The 12,117-nt window shown below is 36.0% G+C and overlaps 1 protein-coding gene across 2 annotated transcripts in view; it reads left to right on the top strand.

Moving 5' to 3' along the window:
• The first annotated feature begins 1 nt into the window (after position 1).
• The window catches only part of SHOC2 (SHOC2 leucine rich repeat scaffold protein), a 97,339-nt gene continuing 85,223 nt past the window's right edge, over positions 2-12,117 (top strand). For both annotated transcript variants that reach the window (XM_023206606.2, XM_023206607.3), the window contains exon 1: positions 2-97. The gene's annotated coding sequence lies outside the window, so the exon portion shown is untranslated. The remainder of the gene's footprint in view (positions 98-12,117) is intronic.

Here is a 12,117-nt window from a genome sequence, read left to right as displayed (position 1 = left end):
CGGGGGGCGGTGGTTGGGCAGCGTCGCTTCTTAGCAGGAGGAGGAAGAGGAGGAAGCAGGGCGAGCGAGGAGGATGGCGGAGTCGGGGCTCCTGACGGTAACCCGGGGCCGATGAGGCGGAGGGTGTCTGTTGGTCGGTTCTTCCTGCCTGCCTTCCTGTCCGTCGGGCAGTCGGGCTGGCTGTCGGTAGGGGGAGGCCCCGCGCGCCCTGACAGGCGCAAGCCGGCAGCGCCGGGGCAAGGCCCGAGGGGCCAGGGCCCTGGGAGGCGCCGCCGCCGCCACTTTCCTGGGTGCTGTCTCTGGGAGTGCGGGGCCCTCGGAGCCTGCTCGCGTGGGAGCCCGCAGCTCGGCGCGGGGAGGAAGGCGGTCGGGTCTGACAGCGGCCGGGGCCGGGCCTGCGGCGGCGGCGGGCGGCCAGAACAGCGCCTGGGCGAGGGCGAGCCGGCGCGAGGGCGCGGGCCGGGGGCGCCCGGCGGACAGTCTCGCTCTTCTCGGTTCCCGGGGGCCCCAGGCCCAGTCCGCAGGGCGCCCAAGTCATGTAAATCGTTGGCGAGGGCCCGGGCGCAGCGGCGGTCATACAGGGTGGGGTCTCTTCGCGCCCCCTCCCTAGAGCCCACCTTGCTCTCCCATTCTCCTCTCCCTGAAAACCCTTTTGAGTGAAGAGTGCTAGATCGGCTCTGGGTGTGTTGCCTGGTGAAGCGAGTTGTAGCCCTTCGAGACCGCCTCGTAGAACATGCCGGATGGCAACCTCTCCCCGTGATAGCACAGCTTTTAGGGAGAGAGGAAAAGTAGTCTCACTCTCCCCGACTCCCCCAGGCTCATAACACAAGAGGCTTTGGGGCAAGAAGATTTTTTTCCCCAGCCCCTCAACATCCATTGTTTTTGTACCATCCCCCTCCCCCCATGCCTAGGTGGAAGAGTAATGACTCCAAAGCATTAATTTGCCTTTCTTTCTCTTTATTTCTTTTCTTTCTTTTTGCTCTTTCTTTCTTTTTCTCTTCTTCCCTCCTTTCTTTCAGCAGGCAGTTTGTGTTATTGTGGAATTATGGATTTACAAACAGGTGGAATAAATAGCGATTCGGGAGCTAGAAAGAAGATGCTTTGTGTGTGTGTTTAAGCCCTTATAGTTGGCTGTTTGATTTTCTTGTCTGTTGCTTTGTATCGTAATGGGGGTGATGAGAATAAAAGAGGAAGCACTGTTTTGCAACCTACCCAAAGAAATATTTTCGAAGTCTCTGGGGATGCTGAAGCAAAATTAGGTTGCAGATGTGGATTGTATAGTATTTGCCTCCAGCGTGATAACTACCAGCAGTGTCTAGGCTTACACCTGTGTCATTTCGTATACTTTTCGTCGATACCGAGTGCGTCTAGTTTCTACTCAAGAGGGACTACTATATCAAAAGCTTTTTGTTATGTTTTTCAGAATCCTAAGGTACACTTGTGTAACCAAGTGTTTTTGTAACTAAATGCAGCAAAAACTGAAAAATAGTTTCAATTTTAAAGACCTCAGTTTATTAGTGTACTTACTAATCTTTACTGTCATCCTCCATGCCATGGGCTGTAGAACTGTTACTGTGTACTTGAAGAGACTTAGCTATGTCATCCAATTTGTAACATTCAGTAAGGTTATATTTATAATTTGAATTTATCAAGTGTTGATGTTTTGCTCTGTGACAGTGAAAGAATTTTAGGAATAAAGCATGCAAATGACCATTCTCCTCATATGGAACTTAAATTGAGTATAATAAACCTTTTATCTATTTGGACATAAAGTATATTGTAAACTTTTTATGTAATTATAAATACCCATTTGAAAAACAGACAAAGACAAAACTAAATAAAAGCTTTGTCTAAGGTTTATAACTTTCAAATGGCTGAAATTTAATATAAAGCCAACATATAAAACAATATTGAAATCCCAGTTTCAAATTATGGACATATCTTTAAGGGTACGGCATTTTCCCAAGGTGCTTGTTCAGTTTTATTTTTAGTTTTTAATTTTTATGGGTACATAGTAGGTGTTTATGGGTTATATGAGATATTTTGATACAGGCATACAATGCATAATCACATTAGAGTAAATGAGGTATCCCATCATCTCAAGCATCTACCCTTTGTGATGCAAATATCCGATTGTACTATTATTTTAAAATGTACAATTAAATGTACTGAGCATGATCACCCTGTTGTGCTATCAAATACTAGATCGTATTCTTTGTGTTTTTTATATCCATTAACCATCCCCACATTCCCCCTTCAGTTTTTAAAGAAACAGCTACATTAAAAGTTGACATTTCTGATCACTCACTATTAATATAATTTTTAAGTTTAAAAATTTTCTCATAAATTATTATGGATTAAAGAGTGATATTAAAATATACATTAGTAGTTTGCAGCTAGATCTTTTTTTTAGTTTTTAAACTACCGTATTCAGAAAGTTCATCAGAGCTGTTTTTCTGGTAGTTGTAGCAAGTAAAGGTCATGCATCAACTTGTGAACTACAAGCCAGTTGGAAATTTGAAACATTTCATGTTTAAATAGAAACATGAAAATTACAATTCCTTTGTCACACTGGCTGGAATTAGGCTTTTAAAATGTTACTGTTTTTTTCTGTGACTTGGGTCAGGGAAGAATGACTTTTCTCTCTCCACATCAGAGAGACATAAACTGGAATTGTATGTGGAATATTTCCAAAGATGGCTTCCGAATAGTGGTTGGTATAGTTATTGCTTTGACTTACCTGTATGAATTATGGAGGATGGGTGAATAAAGTTGAAATTCTTTATTATACAGGTGGATAAATTATAGTCATATTTGCCTTAAAAATACTCATTTTCAATATTTGTTGTGTAATTTAACATTTCTGGAAGAGTGTTCTTTAAACCGTTCAGATATTTTGATTTTTTTGTAAAAATACTTAAATACAAAAATCTGTGTTTTGACTAAAAGATATAAACTCTATATGTAGATATAAGGATGCATATTTTTGGAGGCTGAAGATTAAGTGAAATATATCTTTAGAATTTGGTTTACTATATCATTCATGTATCTTTCATGTTTGGAAAAGCATAAGATTTATGCTTATAACAAAATAAGATTAAAAAAAACCCCAAACAATAACAGCAAAACAAGTTAACTCACAAATCCTTCAGTGAGTTCTGAGATTTGTAGCTTGGACTTGGGAGAATTCTGCTACTTGTTTATAAAATATCAATTGATAGAGGAAATTTAAATATAAATTGGATATTTTGACATTTCTTAATAAGATTAGTAGGGATTGGTATTTTGCTGTAGATGAATAGATGGAAACTGTAATTTAGAAGTAGAATTATACATTAAGTACTTTTATGTGATACTTAAATGAGTACTTCAAATAGTAAGTGAGTTGGTATTTTTGCTTGTTGGTAGACCTTTATTTCATGCTTTATAGGTTATGCATTGGATAAGTTGGCTGAATCTTAGACTAATTTATGGACATATATCATCTCTGCTGTCCTTGTAACTCCTATTTTAACTGCTTGGCCTTCTGAATTTTGTTTCATTTACTTGTTACACTGCATCAAAGTCATGCCCTGTAGATCTTTTTTGAAATATTTTCTCTTAATATAGTGAATTTTTATGTTTTCTGACTGGGTAAACTGACTTTTAAAATCTAAATAATTTCTAAATTACAGATGACCTGTGGTATGCTTGAACTTCATATATTATAGAGTGTTTTTAAAAGTGTTTATTATTGCAGGTTGGAACATACATACATAAGTCTGAGAAACTTTTATGTTCTAAAATATATAATTGAATTATATTAATATAAATCAGTGTTCATTCTGGTTTTGTTTGGTATTTTCCCCCGGGTGTCAACTTTTTAACACAGCATCTTTAATTCAGCAAAAGCAAAGTTTATACACACAAAAGGATATTCTAATTACCAAAGTTTATACACACAAAGCAAAGTTTATACACACAAAAGGATCCTTAAGCTTTTGAGATGATGGTAGCATATGTGCTTCTTGAAAAAGCTTGCAATTCCCATTATCAAGACTTAAAAGAACACTAATTCATTTTCACACTGTATATCTCATTCCAACTTCTCTAAAGGTCAGAACTGCAAAAAGTAGTACATGCTCTAAAAGCTAAGGATTCATTTATAAGAGTGAACATACTGCTTGTAGCTAAAACATTACAGGAGACCTTTAAAAAGGGTATAATTTGTCCCTGTGTGAAATGAACCTGAAGTATTTTTATAAATTATTTCTGCATGACTATCTTTTGTTTATAGCACTAGGAAGACTTCTAATGTTTAAATACTTTATTTGCCTTCAATTATTATTTAAAAGTCCTATAATTTTAAGTAATTTTACAGCTGACAAAGATAAATCTTCTTTTCTTTTAGTTTTTCTGATGTCTTGGAGGTAAAGTGGAAATCGCCTGTTCTGACACATATTTTCTACAACTTGGAGTTAATTTGATCAGTTAAATTTGTTTTTTTCAGTTTCCAGTTTTGTGTTGTATAACACTCCTTCCTGCTTTCAGTACTTTCTCAGTCTTGCAAATAGTCTTTAACTTTTCAATTTTGTTCTATAAATATTTCTCAGTAACTACAGTTTCACATTCACCAATGTCATGGAACTTCTGCTGAATGCCCTGTGTGTCCCAGGCTCTCTGGATACAGAGATAAATATGTTTCCTTCTTTCAGTAAGTTCAGAATTTGTTGCATGAACTGGACAAGTCAATAGTTAATTGTTAAACAATGTGACACATGCTTTTAACAGCAGTATACACTGGCAAACTTAGATGAGTTAAGACTCAGACTGCACATATAACTGGCATTGCCTACTGGAGGACAGGACTGGAACAAACACTTGAGGAATAAGTAGGATAGAGGAGGGTAGTAAAAGCACAAAGGTTAGATATGTTTAGGTCCATTTGGACAATTAGAGAAGAATAACAGTTGGATTCTAATAATAATATTAGGTTGTACGGTAATATTAGGTTATACGGTAATATAATCTTCGATTAAAGCTTATATTATTGTTAATAATAATATTTCTTATGTTCTAATTTTATTTGGGCTTTGAACTGCAGATCTGTATTAATGTTGACCATACTATTACTTAAAGCTTTACCTTCAACACCTGTGAAAAGAAGGGAAACATTTTCACTTATTTTTCATTAATATTTTAATTAAATACAAGGAGAATATATCAGTGTAACGTGGGTAATAATTCCCAGGTTTAGAACTTGGATAATGATAATGTTTCAAAATCATACTTAAGGCTGGGCGTGGTGGCTCACACCTGTAATCCCTGCACTTTGAGAGGCTGAGGCGGGTGGATCGCTTGAGGTCAGGAGTTTGAGACCAGCCTGGCCAACATAGCGAAACCCCGTCTCTACTAAAAATACAAAAAATTAGCTGGGCATGGTGGCAGGCACCTGTAATCCCAGCTACTCCGGAGGCTGAGGCAGGAGAATCTCTTGAACCCTGGAGGTGGAGGTTGCGGTGAGCCAAGAATGTGCTACTGCACTCCAGCCTAGGTGACAGAGTGAGACTCTGTCTCAAAAAAATTAAAAAAAATCATACTTAAATATCTTTTCTCAGCATTTATGTTTCATGTTAAGAGTAACATTTATTAACTTTCTTAGAGTTCTTGGCAAAGTTTTTTTTTGTATAATCATTTAAAATGTACTCTTTTTTGAGTATACGTTAAAAAATATTTTCCATACTTACTTGACAGTGCCTCTCTTTAGGTAAGTCAGACTGTATGGTCAACAGTTATATCCTAGAAGCAGACTTTGTAATTGGCTTGTGTGATTTAAAAGTTTTCTGAACTTGAGAATTGAGTAATTTTTCATGCAGTATTTTTTGTTTTTTTTTGTTTTTGAGACAGGGTCTCTTTTTCACACAGTTATTTTTTTGTTGTTTTTGTGGGGTTTTTTTGTTTTGTTTTCAAGACAGGGTCTCGCTCTATCACCCAGACTAGAGTGCAGTGGCACAATCATGGGGCTCATTGCAGCCCTGACCTCCCTGGGCTCAAGTGATCCTCCCACTTTAACCTCTCGTGTAACGAGGACTACAGGTGTGTGCCACCATGCCTGGCTAATTTTTCTATTTTTTGTGGAGACTAGGTTTTGCCATGTTGACCAGGCTGGTCTCAAACTCCTGAGTTCAAACAGTCCACTTGCCTTGCCCTCCGAAAGTGCTGGAATTACAAGTGTGAGCCACCATGCCTGACCTTTCATGCAATATAATTTAATACTTCTTCCAGGGCATAGTGAGGCCTAATTTTGATGTCCCAAACTCCATTCCCTGCAAAGTGCCATAGTTTTCTATGTTGAAACACTCTCATTTGCATTTCTTGATCCTTGTAATTATTTTTATTATAGAAATTTGAGAAATCTCTTTTTAAAATACTCATATTTTAGCAATTGCCTTAAACATGTTGTTACACCTCATTTATCTTGAGATTTACTTATTAGGAAACTAAAACTATCTGGTGTCATCTGCTTGGTTACTACCTCATGCACTCTTCGTGTGGCTAAACTCTAATCACCCTTCAGGCCTCAATTTTGTATCCCGTCCTTTGGGAGACCTTCCTTTGATCCCTAGTTAGGTTCTTCAGTTTTAAGGTGTCCTAGTGCTTGTACTTCCTGTTTTATAACACTATTTTTGTAGTTGTGTGTTTGGTGTCTGTCTTTACTGTTAGACTGTAAGTCTCAAGATGAGCATTGAATATGTCTGTCTTATTTACTGTTCCACCAGTATACAATGTCTAGACTTTGTCAGCTCCAAGTGGAAAAATTAGTTTTAGACGAATAGTCTACAGCTCCAAAACAAACTGAACAGGCCCAAAGGAAGGACTAAGAGATATCATAATGTTCTTGTTTTTAAACACACATTTTCTGTTCTTAGAGTCTGTCAAGCCTTAATTCAGGCATTTTTATTCTCACATAGTGTACAATTTTTAAAAGTTTGGTAACCAAATGTAAAAAGGACTGAAATTACTCCTAGAGGCATAACAGAGTTGAAAATAAGAGCAGAAGAAAAACACTCAAAAAGCAGATGCAAGACGTTTTGTAAAAACAGCAGTTTATAGCAACTTAATGTTATGACAAATATACATAGAATATTTCAAGACACTATTTGTTTTACACATAAAATAGTATAAAAATAATCTAGGATCATGAAGAAGAGATTATTGGATATTAGTACATTTTGTTAATGATAACATAAGATCATGTATTTTGGAAAAATTCCATTCAAAATGATACAGTTTAAAACTTACTGTGTTAAGCTTTTCTTACTGGAAAGGTTTGCTTAATGAGGTAAAACATACTAAGTAACAGTATTTATTGAACAAAATTAAGTTGAAACAAATTATCTGAAAGTACTGAATCAGTGCAGTATAATATACTACTTTATAATTTGTAGAGGTAGATGTTATACTTATCATGTGTTTCTTTGTTTACTTTGCTATGAAATATGTAAAATTGAGTAGCAACATGTTTTTCTTGATCCACTTCTAATGAAAACATAACCTGTTGCACTGATAAGACAAAATAGCTAAGTATTTCTTCCACTTCTATTCTGTTAAAGAAAATAAACTTAATTCCTTGGCATTTCCTGGTTACCTGTACTGGGAAAATTAGGTTGAAAGTCATAGTTCTTTTTGCTAAAAGTATGTGGTGTCTGACAGATTGGGTGACCTGAAATAGATTATATTTAATTCAGTTTGGGTTTGTATATATCTGGGATATATATATATATATATATATGGTGAATTCAAAATTTCACCAGAGCTTTATTTCTGGTTCAAATAAATTATGTTTTATTTAAATATTGCGACTCTTGAATTCTGTGACTATTAAGGATAGGTGGGAGAGCTAGTTATTTTGCTCCTAAAAGAAATACTGGTTTATCTACCTTGTGCTAATTGCAACTCTTAAACTCACAGAAATGGGATGCTTATATACTAGGCGGCTTAAAATAGTAAGGTTTTATGATTTAATCTTGAAGACATTTATTTCTGTACTTTGGAAGTAGTGATTTGAAATTCTTAATACTAGAAAAAATGGCCTAGTTTCAGAACACCCACTAAGCAACTGTGGGAACTCAGTATGCTAAATGGCTGGTAGTGCTGCAGTATTTTTTAAAATTTCCCCACCTCCTGTTATATAATAGCTTATAGTAGTACAACAGAATATGAGTATTTGGGACAAGAACAAAGCATACTGAAACCTCAAAATGATGTGAGATTGTGTCAGGCTTTGTGTTGGGCACCAAGCACCTTAAGATAGTCAGATATAATGATGGTTAGTGAATGTTTGAATAAATCAGGTGGTAATGTTTTAGGTTGCAAATAAGGCTTGTGAAAATAATTATTTGGAGGCTTGAGAAAAATGACTTGTAAAATGGAGTCACTATTTTTAAAACACAACACTCTTTTATTAGGAAAAGTTTGATAACTCTGGTATAAATATTCCGATGATGCTTGTGTACAATACTTAGAGCTTTTAGTGAAAATAATTTTTATTTAAATATTTCCCCTGGCCGAGTGTGGTGGCTCACACCTGTAGTCCCAGCACTTTGGGAGGCTGAGGCGGGTGGGTCACCTGAGGTCAGGAGTTAGAGAACAGCTTGGGCAACATGGTAAAACCTCGTCTTTACTAAAAATACAAAAATTAGCTGGGCGCAGTGGTACATGCCTGTAATCCCAGCTACTTGGGACGCTGAGGCAGGAGAATTGCTTGAACTCGAGAGGCAGAGGTTGCATTGAGCTGAGATCACACTACTGCACTCCAGCCTGGGCAACAAACAAAAAAATATTTTCCCCAGACTGTTGTGCAACGCAGTCATTGTAGCATTGTTTCAACCTATGAGAACCAGATACTGAAATTGATTAGAAACTATTAAAAAAAAGTTCACTAGTTTTTATTTACTTTTTTATTCAGGAAAATATAGTTATAAAGGAATTTGATAAAATATACTTTTACCAGCTTATTTTGTTGATTTATAAAGGGACCAAGTTGAGCCTGCACTCGTTGTAAAAGATAGATTAATATTAAATGTTTCAGATAAAAGATTTTGTGATGTGAAAAAGGATGGACTTAAATTTGTTTTAAACGTCAGCTGTATGGCAGGTGCAGTAGCTCACATCTGTAATCCCAGGAGTTTGGGAGGCTGAGGCAGACGGATCGCTTGAGCTCACGAGTTTGAGATCAGCGTGGGCAACATGGTGAAACCCCGTCTCTACCAAAAATACAAAAATTAACAGGGTGTGGTGGCATGCATCTGTAGTCCCAGCTACTTGGGAGACTGAGGTGGGAGGATGGCTTGAGCCTAGGAGGTGGAGGTTGCACTGTGCTAGATCTTGCCACTGTACTCCAGCCTGGGCAACAGATCCAGACCCTGTCTCAAAAAAAGTCAGCTGTGTAACTCTTGTAGAGTTAGCTCTGTGAATAATGCCTTAATGCATAGGAAAAAACTTGCCAGGCTTTTTCTCAATTGGAACTCAATTGTACCTGATATTTGCAAATATGTATGTGTATATATAAAAATTCCATAATATAACAACAATGATCCTGTGCCAAGATCTTGAAGATTTTTATTTTACCAAAGAAGGCTGAAATTGTTTAATATAATTGAAGTTTTCTTATATTTTGTCATATTCAAATTCTTTGAAAATTGATAATCTGTAAATAGTAGATTCGTGTGGTAAAAATAAAAATTGTTCATTAGCACATCTTATGGCCATTATCCAGTTTTTATAACTAATTATGCAAATTGATAATATTTGAGTTGCTTCCAAGAGCAACGAAGAATCTCTAATGTCAACATTCTTTTCTTCCTGGCATGATTTAAGTAGTATATCACTTGCTACTTGCAAATTACTGTATGATTTACATGTTTGTGGTATGGAAATTTGTTCATATCAAAGCTTCTTTAACCTATGTGGGAATCTTATTTTGAGATTTTCTTAATCTGCTTGAACTGCTATAATAAAATACCATAGACTGTGTGGCTTAAATGACAGTATATATTTCTCACAGTTCTGAAGGCTAGAAAGTCCAAGATTGAGGTGCCAGCCATTTCTGTTCAGAGCAAATGAAGAGTCTCTTACAGATGGTGGTCTTCCTGCTGTATCCTCAGTTGGCAGAAAGTGAGAGAGCAAGTTCTCTGGTCTCCTCTTACAAGGGCATTAATCCCATTATGAAAACCCCACCCTTGTGACCTCATCTAAACGTAATTACCTCCCAAAGGTCCCATCTTCAAATACTATCACGTTGGAGGTTGTAGCTTCAGCATAAGAATTTGGGAAGGACACAATTCAGGACATAGCAGGATTATATTTACTAGATAGTAGATAATACATGCCAGTTGGGAATTGTAGGGTTGTGTTTAATGTGTTAAATTACAAAAATAAAGTATCCCTTTATGTATATTAAAAAATACAAGCAAGAGCTGCCTTTCAGTATCTTGAGTAACTTCTGATGGGAGAAATTCCTTATTACCCTTAAATTGAGTATGGCTGCTTATTATGTTTCTTTTGATCTTATATGAGGAAGATTTTTGCTTTGTGATATTTTTGAAAATGTAATACAGAGATAAATGAGATTATATTTTTAAAACCCAAAATATATAAGTTCTATTTAATAAACCAAATTGTTAGGATAGTATATAAATAGTTGAACGTACAGGTCTTTCTCTAAGTCTCAAAAATGGACTACGTAAGTGTAAGAAAGGCTAGCTGTTTTATAATCATGGCAGCTTACTAAATACTGACTGATACTCGAATATGAGATACCTTGAGATCACACATTCTTAGTCTTGTTATTGATAGTGCATTTATTTTTTTTCTTTTTTTCTGACAGTTTCTGATAGTTAATAGAGTGAGTAATGGAAAGGATTTATAATGAGATAGACCTAGTGAAGAAATGTATGGTTTATATGTACAAAAAGGTAGTAGTTAAATTTAATTAACATTTTTTAGCTTAAAAGATCTGAAAATCTTTTTGTCTTTGAAAATACTATGTTGAATATTGTAGTCATCTTAGTGTATGTAGCAGTTAAATTTTCTTTTTTGCTTTACACTGGTAATTAAATAACTAGACTTTTTTTTTTTAAATTGCCAGTTTGCATGGGAAATGAGAAGTAAAGTATATCTTGGGAATACTTAAGTTATGTATGACATGTTTGGAGTTCCTTGGCAAGAAAGGCAATTTAAGCAAATACTCACAAGTAAATCTTTGTGTTTTTTTTTTTTTTTTTTGTTTTTTTTTTTTGGTGGTGTTTGGCATTTAAAACTTTTCAGATAATGTTTGGTCTTTTACCCTTTGACGTTTACCACTATATCTTAGTACTTTTGAGACTTTTAAATCCCCTCTTCCCTACCCTGCCTTTTAACTGTGAGACTTTGGTGGATAATTTTGCAATTTATGCATATGATGAGTTGAAGTGTTGTACAAGAGAGCTGTAATCCCAATTATGGTTTATATCGTGGATTGGGTAAACAGGAATTTTCAGTTCTTTGCTCTAACTCTTGTTTTCCTAGAATATAAATTACACATAAAGTCTTTTGCTTTCCCATAAGAAGTAATGCAGATTTCCTAAACAACTCCCATTTGCTACTATGTAAAATAAATCGGTCCCATGTCTCTGCATGTCTTTCCAAAGTATTTTATTTTGCTTCCTTACCAAGGAGGGAAAAAGTTGAATGAATGAATTTGAAGATATTTTGAGTTGTGGATTCTTGACATAATTCTAGTTAAATGGACAAGTGTAGAACATTTTCTTTTCGTGGACAGCCTTTAGCCACTGTCCTACCTCAGGTTCAGTTGTGGTGCTTAAAGATGTGTTTTTCCATTTCTCTGTAAACAGTAACATTCTTTTGAGCATGTTAATTTTGGGTGTTTTCTCATTCTTTGGACTAATCTTTTGGTCTTCTAATTTTGAAAGTTCCCTTTTAAACTCTTAAACTGCAAAAAGATACAGCTTTACATGATTTAAGTGGGAGAGCTCTTTCTTTATATTTAAAAGAAAAAAATTGCTGTCTAGAATGGCAGATAAAGCCAAATTAGCAAGTATTTATTGTTCTTTCAATAAATATAAGTGTTTTATGTGC

Source organism: Piliocolobus tephrosceles, chromosome 9 (genome assembly GCF_002776525.5).
Source record: "Piliocolobus tephrosceles isolate RC106 chromosome 9, ASM277652v3, whole genome shotgun sequence".
Lineage (NCBI taxonomy): Eukaryota > Metazoa > Chordata > Mammalia > Primates > Cercopithecidae > Piliocolobus > Piliocolobus tephrosceles.
Note: the sequence above shows the minus strand (reverse complement) of the source record. Positions and strands in the feature narration are given on the sequence as shown.